Source organism: Schistocerca gregaria, unplaced genomic scaffold (genome assembly GCF_023897955.1).
Source record: "Schistocerca gregaria isolate iqSchGreg1 unplaced genomic scaffold, iqSchGreg1.2 ptg000159l, whole genome shotgun sequence".
Taxonomy (NCBI): Eukaryota; Metazoa; Arthropoda; class Insecta; order Orthoptera; family Acrididae; genus Schistocerca; species Schistocerca gregaria.
The window spans coordinates 325,349-338,401 of NW_026061721.1; positions in this window are offsets into that span (position 1 = coordinate 325,349).

Consider the following 13,053-nt stretch of genomic DNA (forward strand, 5'->3'; position numbering starts at 1 on the left):
AGGTTTTTACTACATATGAATACTTTTCACATTCTCCCGTGCAACTCGGCTGCTAGTCCTCCTTTAATGCAGAATCTTAAGGTCCTAGCTCATGTCCAAGGCACCAAAGCCAGCTAAAAAGTCAATAATCGATACCTAAAACTTGAATTGTACTACATCTTACTGGCTATTACATCAACTTAGAAGCTTCATCTGTGTTCTACCATGGTGCGTTTAGTGTCTCCGCACACCGCTGTACGCGACATAGCTTTGCAGACGATAAGTACAACCGTTTCAGAGAAAAGAGGGGCCAATGTGACGATCTGGCTTTAAGTCGATTCGATAACAAATGACGAAAACGGACGGATTTCTCAGGTTTTTACTACATATGAACACCTTTCACATTCTCCCGTGCAACTCGGCTGCTAGTCCTCCTTTCATGCAGAATCTTAAGGTCCTAGCTCATATCCAAGGCTTCAAAGCCAGCTAAAAAGTCAATAATCAGTACCAATAACTTGAATTGTACTACTTCTTACTGGCTATTACATCATCTTAGAAGCTTCATCTGTGTTCTACTATGGTGCTTTTAGTGTCTCCGCATACCGCAGCACGCGACAAAGCTTTCCAGACGATAAGTGCAACCGTTTCAGAGAGAAGAGCAGCCAATGTGACGATCTGGCTGTAAGTCGATTCGATAACAAATGACGAAAACGGACGGATTTCTCAGGTTTTTACTACATATGAACACATTTCACATTCTCCCGTACAACGCGGCTGCTAGTCCTCCTTTCATGCAGAATCTTAAGGTCCTAGCTCATGTCCAAGGCACCAAAGCCAGCTAAAAAGTATATAATCGATACCTAAAACTTGAATTGTACTACTTCTTACTGGCTATTACATCAACTTAGAAGCTTCGTCTGTGTTCTACTATGGTGCTTTTAGTGTCTCCGCATACCGCATCACGCGACATAGCTTTGCAGGCGATAAGTACAACCGTTTCAGAGAGAAGAGCGGCCAATGTGACGATCTGGCATTAAGTCGATTCGATAACAAATGACGAAAACGGACGGATTTCTCAGGTTTTTACTACATATGAACACTTTTCACATTCTCCCATCCAACGCGGCTGCTAGTCCTCCTTTCATGCAGAATCTTAAGGTCCTAGCTCATGTCCAAGGCACCAAAGCCAGCTAAAAAGTCAATAATCGATACCTAAAACTTGAATTGTACTACTTCTTACTGGCTATTACATCATCATAGAAGCTTCATCTGTGTTCTACTATGGTGCTTTTAGTGTCTCCGCATACCCCAGCACGCGACATAGCTTTGCAGACGATAAGTACAACCGTTTCAGAGAGAAGAGCGGCCAATGTGACGATCTGGCTTTAAGTCGATTCGATAACAAATGACGAAAACGGACGGATTTCTCAGGTTTTTACTACATATGAAAACCTTTCACATTCTCCAGTGCAACTCGGCTGCTAGTCCTCCTTTTGATGCAGAATCTTAAGGTCCTAGCTCATGTCCAAGGCACCAAAGCCAGCTAAAAAATCAATAATCGATACCTTAAACTTGAATTGTACTACTTCTTACTGGCTATTACATCAACTTAGAAGCTTCATCTGTGTTCTACTATGGTGCTTTTAGTGTCTCCGCATACCGCGGCACGCGACATAGCTTTGAAGACGATAAGTACAAACGTTTCAGAGAGAAGAGCGGCCAATGTGACGATCTGGCTTTAAGTCGATTCGATAACAAATGACGAAAACGGACGGATTTCTCAGGTTTTTACTACATATGAATACTTTTCACATTCTCCCGTGCAACTCGGCTGCTAGTCCTCCTTTCATGCAGAATCTTAAGGTCCTAGCTCATGTCCAAGGCACCAAAGCCAGCTAAAAAGTCAATAATCGATACCTAAAACTTGAATTGTACTACATCTTACTGGCTATTACATCAACTTAGAAGCTTCATCTGTGTTCTACCATGGTGCTTTTAGTGTCTCCGCACACCGCAGTACGCGACATAGCTTTGCAGACGATAAGTACAACCGTTTCAGAGAAAAGAGGGGCCAATGTGACGATCTGGCTTTAAGTCGATTCGATAACAAATGACGAAAACGGACGGATTTCTTAGGTTTTTACTACATATGAACTCTTTTCACATTCTCCCGTGCAACTGGGCTGCAAGTCCTCCTTTCATGCAGAATCTTAAGGTCCTAGCTCATGTCCAAGGCACCAAAGCCAGCTAAAAAGTCAATAATCGATACCTAAAACTTGAATTGTACTACTTCTTACTGGCTATTACATCATCTTAGAAGCTTCATCTGTGTTCTACTATGGTGCTTTTAGTGTCTCCGCATACCGCAGCACGCGACAAAGCTTTCCAGCCGATAAGTGCAACCGTTTCAGAGAGAAGAGCAGCCAATGTGACGATCTGGCTTTAAGTCGATTCGATAACAAATGACGAAAACGGACGTATATCTCAGGTTTTTACTACATATGAACACATTTCACATTCTCCCGTACAACGCGGCTGCTAGTCCTCCTTTCATGCAGAATCTTAAGGTCCTAGCTCATGTCCAAGGCACCAAAGCCAGCTAAAAAGTATATAATCGATACCTAAAACTTGAATTGTACTACTTCTTACTGGCTATTACATCATCATAGAAGCTTCATCTGTGTTCTACTATGGTGCTTTTAGTGTCTCCGCATACCGCAGCACGCGACATAGCTTTGCAGACGATAAGTACAACCGTTTCAGAGAGAAGAGCGGCAATGTGACGATCTGCCTTTAAGTCGATTCGATAACAAATGACGAAAACGGACGGATTTCTCAGGTTTTTACTACATATGAACACCTTTCACATTCTCCCGTGCAACTCGGCTGCTAGTCCTCCTTTCATGCAGAATCTTAAGGTCCTAGCTCATGCCCAAGGCACCAAAGCCAGCTAAAAAGTCAATAATCCATACCTAAAACTTGAATTGTACTACTTCTTATTGTCTATTACATCAACTTAGAAGCTTCATCTGTGTTCTACTATGTTGATTTTAGTGTCTCCGCATACCGCATCACGCGACATAGCTTTGCAGACGATAAGTACAACCGTTTCAGAGAGAAGAGCGGCCAATGTGACGATCTGGCTTTAAGTCGATTCGATAACAAATGACGAAAACGGACGGATTTCTCAGGTTTCTACTACATATGAACACTTTTCACATTCTCCCATCCAACGCGGCTGCTAGTCCTCCTTTCATGCAGAATCTTAAGGTCCTAGCTCATGTCCAAGGCACCAAAGCCAGCTAAAAAGTCAATAATCGATACCTAAAACTTGAATTGTACTACTTCTTACTGGCTGTTACATCATCATAGAAGCTTCATCTGTGTTCTACTATGGTGCTTTTAGTGTCTCCGCATACCGCAGCACGCGACATAGCTTTGCAGACGATAAGTACAACCGTTTCAGAGAGAAGAGCGGCCAATGTGACGATCTGGCTTTAAGTCGATTCGATAACAAATGACGAAAACGGACGGATTTCTCAGGTTTTTACTACATATGAACACTTTTCACATTCTCCCGTGCAACTCGGCTGCTAGTCCTCCTTTCATGCAGAATCTTAAGGTCCTAGCTTGTGTCCAAGGCACCAAAGCCAGCTAAAAAGTCAATAATCAGTACCTAAAACTTGAATTGTACTACTTCTTACTGGCTATTACATCGACTTAGAAGCTTCATCTGTGTTCTACTATGGTGATTTTATTGTCTCCGCATACCGCAGCACGCTACATAGCTTTGCAGACGATAAGTACAACCGTTTCAGAGAGAAGAGCGGCCAATGTGACGATCGAGCTTTAAGTCGAATCGATAACAAATGACGAAAACGGACGGATTTATCAGGTTTCTACTACATATGAACACATTTCACATTCTCCCGTGCAAAACGGCTGCTAGTCCTCTTTCATGCAGAATCTTAAGGTCCTAGCTCATGTCCAAGGCACCAAAGCCAGCTAAAAAGTCAATAATCGATACCTAAAACTTAAATTGTACTACATCTTACTGGCTATTACATCAACTTAGAAGCTTCATCTGTGTTCTACCATGGTGCTTTTAGTGTCTCCGCACACCGCAGTACGCGACATAGCTTTGCAGACGATAAGTACAACCGTTTCAGAGAAAAGACGGGCCAATGTGACGATCTGGCTTTAAGTCGATTCGATAACAAATGACGAAAACGGACGGATTTCTCAGGTTTTTACTACGTATGAACACTTTTCACATTCTCCCGTGCAACTCGGCTGCTAGTCCTCCTTTCATGCAGAATCTTAAGGTCCTAGCTCATGTCCAAGGCACCAAAGCCAGCTAAAAAGTATATAATCGATACCTAAAACTTGAATTGTACTACTTCTAACTGGCTATTACATCATCATAGAAGCTTCATCTGTGTTCTACTATGGTGCTTTTAGTGTCTCCGCATACCGCAGCACGCGACATAGCTTTGCAGACGATAAGTACAACCGTTTCAGAGAGAAGAGCGGCCAATGTGACGATCTGGCTGTAAGTCGATTCGATAACAAATGACGAAAACGGACGGATTTCTCAGGTTTTTACTACATATGAACACCTTTCACATTCTCCCGTGCAACTCGGCTGCTAGTCCTCCTTTCATGCAGAATCTTAAGGTCCTAGCTCATGCCCAAGGCACCAAAGCCAGCTAAAAAGTCAATAATCCATACCTAAAACTTGAATTGTACTACTTCTTATTGTCTATTACATCAACTTAGAAGCTTCATCTGTGTTCTACTATGGTGATTTTAGTGTCTCCGCATACCGCAGCACGCGACATAGCTTTGCAGACGATAAGTACAACCGTTTCAGAGAGAAGAGCGGCCAATGTGACGATCTGGCTTTAAGTCGATTCGATAACAAATGACGAAAACGGACGGATTTCTCAGGTTTCTACTACATATGAACACATTTCACATTCTCCCGTGCAAAACGGCTGCTACCCCTCCTTTAATGCAGAATCTTAAGGTCATAGCTCATGTCCAAGGCACCAAAGCCAGCTAAAAAGTCAATAATCGATACCTAAAACTTGAAATGTACTACTTCTTACTGGCTATTACATCATCTTAGAAGCTTCATCTGTGTTCTACTATGGTCCTTTTAGTGTCTCCGCATACCGCGGCACGCGACAAAGCTTTCCAGACGATAAGTACAACCGTTTCAGAGAGAAGAGCAGCCAATGTGACGATCTGGCTTTAAGTCGATTCGATAACAAATGACGAAAACGGACGGATTTCTCAGGTTTTTACTACATATGAACACTTTTCACTTTGTCCCGTGCAACTCGGCTGCTAGTCCTCCTTTTGATGCAGAATCTTAAGGTCCTAGCTAATGTCCAAGGCACCAAAGCCAGCTAAAAAATCAATAATCGATACCTAAAACTTGAATTGTACTACTTCTTACTGGCTATTACATCAACTTAGAAGCTTCATCTGTGTTCTACTATGGTGCCTTTAGTGTCTCCGCATACCGCAGCACGCGACATAGCTTTGAAGACGATAAGTACAACTGTTTCAGAGAGAAGAGCGGCCAATGTGACGATCTGGCTTTAAGTCGATTCGATAACAAATGACGAAAACGGACGGATTTCTCAGGTTTTTACTACATATGAATACTTTTCACATTCTCCCGTGCAACTCGGCTGCTAGTCCTCCTTTAATACAGAATCTTAAGGTCCTAGCTCATGTCCAAGGCACCAAAGCCAGCTAAAAAGTCAATAATCGATACCTAAAACTTGAATTGTACTACTTCTTACGGGCTATTACATCATCTTAGAAGCTTCATCTGTGTTCTACTATGGTCCTTTTAGTGTCTCCGCATACCGCGGCACGCGACAAAGCTTTCCAGACGATAAGTACAACCGTTTCAGAGAGAAGAGCAGCCAATGTGACGATCTGGCTTTAAGTCGATTCGATAACAAATGACGAAAACGGACGGATTTCTCAGGTTTTTACTACATATGAACACTTTTCACTTTGTCCCGTACAACTCGGCTGCTAGTCCTCCTTTTGATGCAGAATCTTAAGGTCCTAGCTAATGTCCAAGGCACCAAAGCCAGCTAAAAAATCAATAATCGATACCTAAAACTTGAATTGTACTACTTCTTACTGGCTATTACATCAACTTAGAAGCTTCATCTGTGTTCTACTATGGTGCTTTTAGTGTCTCCGCATACCGCAGCACGCGACGTAGCTTTGAAGACGCTAAGTACAACCGTTTCAGAGAGAAGAGCGGCCAATGTGACGATCTGGCTTTAAGTCGATTCGATAACAAATGACGAAAACGGAAGGATTTCTCAGGTTTTTTCTACATATGAACACTTTTCACATTCTCCTATCCAACGCGGCTGCTAGTCCTCCTTTCATGCAGAATCTTAAGGTCCTAGCTCATGTCCAAGGCACCAAAGCCAGCTAAAAAGTCAATAATCGATACCTAAAACTTGAATTGTACTACTTCTTACTGGCTATTACATCATCATAGAAGCTTCATCTGTGTTCTACTATGGTGCTTTTAGTGTCTCCGCATACCGCAGCACGCGACATAGCTTTGCAGACGATAAGTACAACCGTTTCAGAGAGAAGAGCGGCCAATGTGACGATCTGGCTTTAAGTCGAATCGATAACAAATGACGAAAACGGACGGATTTCTCAGGTTTTTACTACATATGAACACTTTTCACATTCTCCCGTGCAACTCGGCTGCTCGTCCCCCTTTCATGCAGAATCTTAAGGTCCTAGCTCATGTCCAAGGCACCAAAGCCAGCTAAAAAGTCAATAATCGATACCTAAATCTTGAATTGTACTACATCTTACTGGCTATTACATCAACTTAGAAGCTTCATCTGTGTTCTACTATGGTGCTTTTAGTGTCTCCGCATACCCCAGCACGCGACATAGCTTTGCAGACGATAAGTACAACCGTTTCAGAGAAAAGAGGGGCCAATGTGACGATCTGGCTTTAAGTCGATTCGATAACAAATGACGAAAACGGACGGATTTCTTAGGTTTTTACTACATATGAACACTTTTCACAGTCTCCCGTGCAACTCGGCTGCTAGTCCTCCTTTCATGCAGAATCTTAAGGTCCTAGCTAATGTCCAAGGCACCAAAGCCAGCTAAAAAGTCAATAATCAGTACCTAAAACTTGAATTGTACTACTTCTTACTGGCTATTGCATCATCTTAGAAGCTTCATCTGTGTTCTACTGTGGTGCTTTTAGTGTCTCCGCATACCGCAGCACGCGACAAAGCTTTCCAGACGATCAGTGCAACCGTTTCAGAGAGAAGAGCCGCCAATGTGACGATCTGGCTTTAAGTCGATTCGATAACAAATGTCGAAAACGGACGGATTTCTCTGGTTTTTACTACATATGAACACCTTTCACATTCTCCCGTGCAACTCGGCTGCTAGTCCTCCTTTTGATGCAGAATCTTAAGGTCCTAGCTCATGTCCAAGGCACCAAAGCCAGCTAAAAAATCAATAATCGATACCTAAAACTTGAATTGTACTACTTCTTACTGACTATTACATCAACTTAGAAGCTTCATCTGTGTTCTACTATGGTGCTTTTAGTGTCTCCGCATACCGCAGCACGCGACATAGCTTTGAAGACGATAAGTACAACCGTTTCAGAGAGAAGTGCGGCCAATGTGACGATCTGGCTTTAAGTCGATTCGATAACAAATCACGAAAACGGACGGATTTCTCAGGTTTTTACTACATATGAATACTTTTCACATTCTCCTGTGCAACTCGGCTGCTAGTCCTCCTTTAATGCAGAATCTTAAGGTCCTAGCTCATGTCCAAGGCACCAAAGGCAGCTAAAAAGTCAATAATCGATACCTAAAACTTGAATTGTACTACATCTTACTGGCTATTACATCAACTTAGAAGCTTCATCTGTTTTCTACCATGGTGCTTTTAGTGTCTCCGCACACCGCAGTACGCGACATAGCTTTGCAGACGATAAGTACAACCGTTTCAGAGAAAAGAGGGGCCAATGTGACGATCTGGCTTTAAGTCGATTCGATAACAAATGACGAAAACGGACGTATATCTCAGGTTTTTACTACATATGAACACATTTCTAATTCTCCCATACAACGCGGCTGCTAGTCCTCCTTTCATGCAGAATCTTAAGGTCCTAGCTCATGTCCAAGGCACCAAAGCCAGCTAAAAATTCAATAATCGATACCTAAAACTTGAATTGTACTACTTCTAACTGGCTATTACATCATCTTAGAAGCTTCATCTGTGTTCTACTATGGTGCTCTTAGTGTCTCCGCATACCGCAGCACGCGACATAGCTTTGCAGACGATAAGTACAACCGTTTCAGAGAGAAGAGCGGCCAATGTGACGATCTGGCTGTAAGTCGATTCGATAACAAATGACGAAAACGGACGGATTTTTCAGGTTTTTACTACATATGAACACCTTTCACATTCTCCCGTGCAACTCGGCTGCTAGTCCTCCTTTCATGCAGAATCTTAAGGTCCTAGCTCATGCCCAAGGCACCAAAGCCAGCTAAAAAGTCAATAATCCATACCTAAAACTTGAATTGTACTACTTCTTATTGTCTATTACATCAACTTAGAAGCTTCATCTGTGTTCTACTATGGTGATTTTAGTGTCTCCGCATACCGCAGCACGCGACATAGCTTTGCAGACGATAAGTACAACCGTTTCAGAGAGAAGAGCGGCCAATGTGACGATCTGGCTTTATGTCGATTCGATAACAAATGACGAAAACGGACGGATTTCTCAGGTTTCTACTACATATGAACACATTTCACATTCTCCCGTGCAAAACGGCTGCAACCCCTCCTTTAATGCAGAATCTTAAGGTCCTAGCTCATGTCCAAGGCACCAAAGCCAGCTAAAAAGTCAATAATCGATACCTAAAACTTGAATTGTACTACTTCTTACTGGCTATTACATCATCTTAGAAGCTTCATCTGTGTTCTACTAAGGTCCTTTTAGTGTCTCCGCATACCGCAGCACGCGACAAAGCTTTCCAGACGATAAGTACAACCGTTTCAGAGAGAAGAGCAGCCAATGTGACGATATGGCTTTAAGTCGATTCGATAACAAATGACGAAAACGGACGGATTTCTCAGGTTTTTACTACATATGAACACTTTTCACTTTGTCCCGTGCAACTCGGCTGCTAGTCCTCCTTTTGATGCAGAATCTTAAGGTCCTAGCTCATGTCCAAGGCACCAAAGCCAGCTAAAAAATCAATAATCGATACCTAAAACTTGAATTGTACTACTTCTTACTGGCTATTACATCAACTTAGAAGCTTCATCTGTGTTCTACTATGGTGCTTTTAGTGTCTCCGCATACCGCAGCACGCGACATAGCTTTGAAGACGATAAGTACAACTGTTTCAGAGAGAAGAGCGGCCAATGTGACGATCTGGCTTTAAGTCGATTCGATAACAAATGACGAAAACGGACGGATTTCTCAGGTTTTTACTACATATGAATACTTTTCACATTCTCCCGTGCAACTCGGCTGCTAGTCCTCCTTTAATACAGAATCTTAAGGTCCTAGCTCATGTCCAAGGCACCAAAGCCAGCTAAAAAGTCAATAATCGATACCTAAATCTTGAATTGTACTACATCTTACTGGCTATTACATCAACTTAGAAGCTTCATCTGTGTTCTACTATGGTGCTTTTAGTGTCTCCGCATACCCCAGCACGCGACATAGCTTTGCAGACGATAAGTACAACCGTTTCAGAGAAAAGAGGGGCCAATGTGACGATCTGGCTTTAAGTCGATTCGATAACAAATGACGAAAACGGACGGATTTCTTAGGTTTTTACTACATATGAACACTTTTCACAGTCTCCCGTGCAACTCGGCTGCTAGTCCTCCTTTCATGCAGAATCTTAAGGTCCTAGCTAATGTCCAAGGCACCAAAGCCAGCTAAAAAGTCAATAATCAGTACCTAAAACTTGAATTGTACTACTTCTTACTGGCTATTGCATCATCTTAGAAGCTTCATCTGTGTTCTACTATGGTGCTTTTAGTGTCTCCGCATACCGCAGCACGCGACATAGCTTTGAAGACGATAAGTACAACCGTTTCAGAGAGAAGTGCGGCCAATGTGACGATCTGGCTTTAAGTCGATTCGATAACAAATGACGAAAACGGACGGATTTCTCAGGTTTTTACTACATATGAATACTTTTCACATTCTCCTGTGCAACTCGGCTGCTAGTCCTCCTTTAATGCAGAATCTTAAGGTCCTAGCTCATGTCCAAGGCACCAAAGGCAGCTAAAAAGTCAATAATCGATACCTAAAACTTGAATTGTACTACATCTTACTGGCTATTACATCAACTTAGAAGCTTCATCTGTTTTCTACCATGGTGCTTTTAGTGTCTCCGCACACCGCAGTACGCGACGTAGCTTTGCAGACGATAAGTACAACCGTTTCAGAGAAATGAGGGGCCAATGTGACGATCTGGCTTTAAGTCGATTCGATAACAAATGACGAAAACGGACGTATATCTCAGGTTTTTACTACATATGAACACATTTCTAATTCTCCCATACAACGCGGCTGCTAGTCCTCCTTTCATGCAGAATCTTAAGGTCCTAGCTCATGTCCAAGGCACCAAAGCCAGCTAAAAAATCAATAATCGATACCTAAAACTTGAATTGTACTACTTCTTACTGGCTATTACATCAACTTAGAAGCTTCATCTGTGATCTACTATGGTGCTTTAAGTGTCTCCGCATACCGCATCACGCGACATAGCTTTAAGGCGATAAGTACAACCGTTTCAGAGAGAAGAGCGGCCAATGTGACGATCTGGCTTTAAGTCGATTCGATAACAAATGACGAAAACGGACGGATTTCTCAGGTTTTTACTACATATGAACACTTTTCACATTCTCCCATCCAACGCGGCTGCTAGTCCTCCTTTCATGCAGAATCTTAAGGTCCTAGCTCATGTCCAAGGCACCAAAGCCAGCTAAAAAGTCAATAATCGATACCTAAAACTTGAATTGTACTACTTCTTACTGGCTATTACATCATCATAGAAGCTTCATCTGTGTTCTACTATGGTGCTTTTAGTGTCTCCGCATACCGCAGCACGCGACATAGCTTTGCAGACGATAAGTACAACCGTTTCAGAGAGAAGAGCGGCCAATGTGACGATCTGGCTTTAAGTCGATTCGATAACAAATGACGAAAACGGACGGATTTCTCAGGTTTTTACTACATATGAACACCTTTGACATTCTCCCGTGCAACTCGGCTGCTAGTCCACCTTTCATGCAGAATCTTAAGGCCCTAGCTCATGCCCAAGGCACCAAAGCCAGCTAAAAAGTCAATAATCCATACCTAAAACTTGAATTGTACTACTTCTTATTGTCTATTACATCAACTTAGAAGCTTCATCTGTGTTCTACTATGTTGATTTTAGTGTCTCCGCATACCGCAGCACGCGACATAGCTTTGCAGACGATAAGTACAACCGTTTCAGAGAGAAGAGCGGCCAATGTGACGATCTGGCTTTAAGTCGATTCGATAACAAATGACGAAAACGGACGGATTTCTCAGGTTTTTACTACATATGAACACTTTTCACATTCTCCCATCCAACGCGGCTGCTAGTCCTCCTTTCATGCAGAATCTTAAGGTCCTAGCTCATGTCCAAGGCACCAAAGCCAGCTAAAAAGTCAATAATCGATTCCTAAAACTTGAATTGTACTACTTCTTACTGGCTATTACATCATCTTAGAAGCTTCATCTGTGTTCTACTATGGTGCTTTTAGTGTCTCCGCATACCGCATCACGCGACAAAGCCTTCCAGACGATAAGTACAACCGTTTCAGAGAGAAGAGCAGCCAATGTGACGATCTGGCTTTAAGTCGATTCGATAACAAATGACGAAAACGGACGGATTTCTCAGGTTTTTACTACATATGAACACTTTTCACATTGTCCCGTGCAACTCGGATGCTAGTCCTCCTTTCATGCAGAATCTTAAGGTCCTAGCTCATGTCCAAGGCACCAAAGCCAGCTAAAAAGTCAATAATCGATTCCTAAAACTTGAATTGTACTACTTCTTACTGGCTATTACATCATCTTAGAAGCTTCATCTGTGTTCTACTATGGTGCTTTTAGTGTCTCCGCACACCGCAGTACGCGACATAGCTTTGCAGACGATAAGTACAACCGTTTCAGAGAAAAGAGGGGCCAATGTGACGATCTGGCTTTAAGTCGATTCGATAACAAATGACGAAAACGGACGGATTTCTCAGGTTTTTACTACATATGAACACTTTTCACATTCTCCCGTGCAAGTCGGCTGCTAGTCCTCCTTTCATGCAGAATCTTAAGGTCCTAGCTCATGTCCAAGGCACCAAAGCCGGCTAAAAAGTCAATAATCAGTACCTAAAACTTGAATCGTACTACTTCTTACTGGCTATTACATCATCTTAGAAGCTTCATCTGTGTTCTACTATGGTGCTTTTAGTGTCTCCGCATACCGCAGCACGCGACAAAGCTTTCCAGACGATAAGTGCAACCGTTTCAGAGAGAAGAGCAGCCAATGTGATGATCTGGCTTTAAGTCGATTCGATAACAAATGACGAAAACGGACGTATATCTCAGGTTTTTACTACATATGAACACATTTCACATTCTCCCGTACAACGCGGCTGCTAGTCCTCCTTTCATGCAGAATCTTCAGGTCCTAGCTCATGTCCGAGGCACCAAAGCCAGCTAAAAAGTATATAATCGATACCTAAAACTTGAATTGTACTACTTCTTACTGGCTATTACATCAACTTAGAAGCTTCATCTGTGTTCTACTATGGTGCTTTTAGTGTCTCCGCATACCGCATCACGCGACATAGCTTTGCAGGCGATAAGTACAACCGTATCAGAGAGAAGAGCGGCCAATGTGACGATCTGGCTTTAAGTCGATTCGAAAACAAATGACGAAAATGGACGGATTTCTCAGGTTTTTACTACATATGAACACTTTT